This window comes from Heterocephalus glaber, unplaced genomic scaffold, assembly GCF_053883595.1.
Source record: "Heterocephalus glaber isolate CG9 unplaced genomic scaffold, H.glaber_assembly_v1.0 deba00001457, whole genome shotgun sequence".
Taxonomy (NCBI): domain Eukaryota; kingdom Metazoa; phylum Chordata; class Mammalia; order Rodentia; family Bathyergidae; genus Heterocephalus; species Heterocephalus glaber.
In genome coordinates, this window is record NW_028258305.1 from 13,233,045 (window position 1) to 13,236,333 (window position 3,289).

General features: G+C 36.1%; 1 long non-coding RNA gene across 1 annotated transcript; it reads left to right on the forward strand.

Annotated features, from left to right (window-relative positions):
- The first annotated feature begins 260 nt into the window (after positions 1-260).
- LOC110346134 (uncharacterized) lies at positions 261-2,591 on the forward strand. The gene is made up of 2 exons (XR_002389973.2): positions 261-345; positions 1,708-2,591. It is a non-coding gene; the product is annotated as an uncharacterized LOC110346134 (long non-coding RNA).
- The last annotated feature ends 698 nt before the right edge of the window (positions 2,592-3,289 follow it).

A 3,289-nucleotide genomic window follows, 5' to 3' on the forward strand; every position in this document is an offset into this window, starting at 1 on the left:
TGCTATGCTGATGGCTTTAAACAACAGAAATCTATTTTCTAAACAGTTTTGAGGCTGAAATCCAAGGTCAAGGTGTCAGCAAGGTTTAGTTTTTCTGGAGGCTGTGAGGGAAGATTCATTCCATGCTTTTATACTTCTCTTCTACCTTCTAATGGCAGCTGGTAATTAGCATTCCTTGGTTTTTACATTCATCACTCTCAGTCTCTGCTTTGTTTTTGTTGTTGTTTGTTTCTTTGTTTGTTTTGTGTTTGTTTTAACAGGGTTTCATTATCTCACCAAATTGCCCAGGCTGGACTTGAATTTGTGATCCTCCTGCCTCAGCCTCCTAGAATGCTGAGATTACAGGTGTGCACCACTATGTCTGCTTCTGCCTTGTCCTTTACATCTGTTTCCTACTTATGTCTTCTTCCCTTATTGTTAATGGAAAGGACACTTTTCATCAGATTCAGGGCCCATCCTAAAGGACAATATAGTCTCAAAATAATTTAATTACATCAGCAAAAACCTTTTTTTCCCAAATAATGTCACATTTACAGGCTGTAACTAAACATATATTTTGTGGGGAACACCATTCACCCCACTGACGGCTAAAACAAGGTTAAAGTTTAAAAATAAGATTATATAATTCCAAGAAGATAGTAATCTGAATTAATTTGACCAGAGCAGGCTTTTGCAACAAAAAAGAGAGGTGTTTGTTTAGTTTTAGTTTATGTTACCATGAAGTCACAACTCTCTTTTTTTCTTAATATAGAAGAAATGTAGGTGCCTAATTATTTAATTCTGATGAATCACTATCAGAGTCCCTTCAAGGGCAACCAAATTAAGGGGAGGTGGCCTAACCTTGGAAGTATAAGTGGATAAGGAAACATCCCCAGGAATTCTAGGCACTCAGCTCTTCAGAGTCTTCCAGGGGCATCAATTTTGTACTATGGCACTTTCCTACTCTTGTCTCTCTAAGCTCAGTTTAGAAAAGCCTTCTCCAAAACTTGAACTCCACATTTTACCACATCCTGAAATACCTGACTAGCAACTCAAAGGACCTCATTGGAGCAGCTCAAAGTGAGAGACCTGCTCCTCTCCTAATTATACAGCCCCAAATCCCATCTTCTCTCTTTGGTGTGCAGATGCAATAAATTGTCCCAAATTCAACAGATGTTTGTGCATTGTCCAGAACCCCTTCTTTTACACACTCTCTGGAGATCCAGTGTGGAAGAAACAGCCAACCTTGGCTGAGAGACTGAGCTACATTACAAGGCATATGAGGCAGGAAAAGCATTGCCAAAATATCAGTTCTATTTTTCCTGGTCTCTACTGTGGTTTCCAATGAAAAGAACAGCTTTAGAAGGTAAAATTGGCAGGGCCACACTGTGTCAATGGGCTACTTTCAGCTTTAAGGAGCACAACTTTCTTTTTCTAAGGGTACAGTCCTCTGTAGGGTTGAAATTTATTTCTGGCATAATATTTCACTAGAATCAATAGTGCATGTTTTAAATTGTGCTTTTATGTTATTTTAAGTACCCAGTTATAATTTCAATGTAATGCTGATTAATGATACTTCTCCAGTACATCAAGAGCTCTCATTTCTGCCTCGTGCCTTGGTGCTCACCTGAGGCATCCCATTAATCATTGTGATGCCACCATCTGTCCTATCATATTGCTTAATTACCATTTCTGTTACTCATCCATCTACTCTATTAATCCCCACAGAACAAATTCATCAAACCCGGAGAGCCCAAAGCAACAGTCTTCATGGTCTTGCCAGAACCTAGCCCTACAAGCAGCTTATCCATAAAATATGGAAGGACCCCAAGACTCCTGATGCTCAAGGAAAATTACCCATAACACTCCTAGTCTACGTTAGTAAATTGTGTCTCTCTTGCTACTTGGCAGACCCAAACCTTACCCACCTGTCATCTCTGCATCCTCTATGAATTCCTCTTTAATTATAGCTTTTCTTTCCATGTCACAATCCACATTAATTATTTTATTCTTTTCCTTGTGATGTTAGATACTAATGTTAATTCAGCTAGATTGTAAATTTTCTTAGGACAGATTTCATGTTTAACAATCTTTAGAAATAATGAGTAAAAAGAATAAGTAATAATAATATTTGTTGTCTATTATGTATCAGGTACTAGACTCAAGAATTATATCAACAATGTTTGACTTTTATTATCATCTTCACTTAACAGAGGTGAAACTGCCCATGATCACACAGCTAGTAAGTAATAAAGCAATATACAAACACAGACAGCCTGAGTCCAATACCCAAATTCTAGGCAACTAAGCAGCACTGCTACATCTCCTAGCCTTCAGTGTTTGGCAGTGTGCTCAGTACATTGTAAATCAGGTAATTGTTTACCTTGGATGAAAATCTCCACTCTACAAAATTGAAAGAAAAAGAAATAGGTGGACTTATGTTAGAAAAAGAACAGGAGAGAGAGAAAATTCTAAACCTTAAGGACAAAACAATGATTGACTCATAGTTGCAGTGGGAGAAAAGTATTCAAGGACCAAGCACACAGAATCCCACCTTCTGCAAAATATATTTCCCTATAAAAATTTAAATAAAATTTTAAAAATTAATAGTGGCATAGTGAACTCATAATATAATTCTTTGATATCTAAGCAGCATAATAATGACTGGACCAATAGACTAGAACTGAGATGTTTCTTGTCACTTCATCACAGACTTATACTCAAAATCTCTTAACTCTTTTCCTTCATGAAGGTCATAGGAACTAAACTTGGCAACTCTTCTAGCTAAAGACAAAAATGCAGGTGCTCTGATCTTGCTCATCAGAAACTGTGCAACAAGATATCCAAAAATAGGAATGGGATTTGTAGTCATGATTTATTTTCCAATATAAGAATAATAAGAAATAGCCTTTCATGTTTAAGAATATTTAAAAGATAGGCACATCATTAAATTACAGAGGACAATTGGATACAATGTATTTTAAATTACTCACTCTTTGTGCAAATCGTCTTACCAGTAGAAAAAGTGAGTACCTAGTTGTTGGGATAGGCAATCGGCTGGAGGGCTTTCATTTCACCCATACCAGCAATAGCTTGTATCCTATTTTTTATATATGCATAGAAAAGAATTTTCACCAAAGTAGAACATCTATATTTAAGAGATAGCATTTAGGACATATTTATTTAGGAAGTATTTGAATGTTTATAATAACTATATGTACATTTTTATAAAAATAATTCACCTACTTACCTTTATGCCTTTGGTTTAGACTACATAAAATTTTAAAAATCTGTTAGGAATATTTGAAGC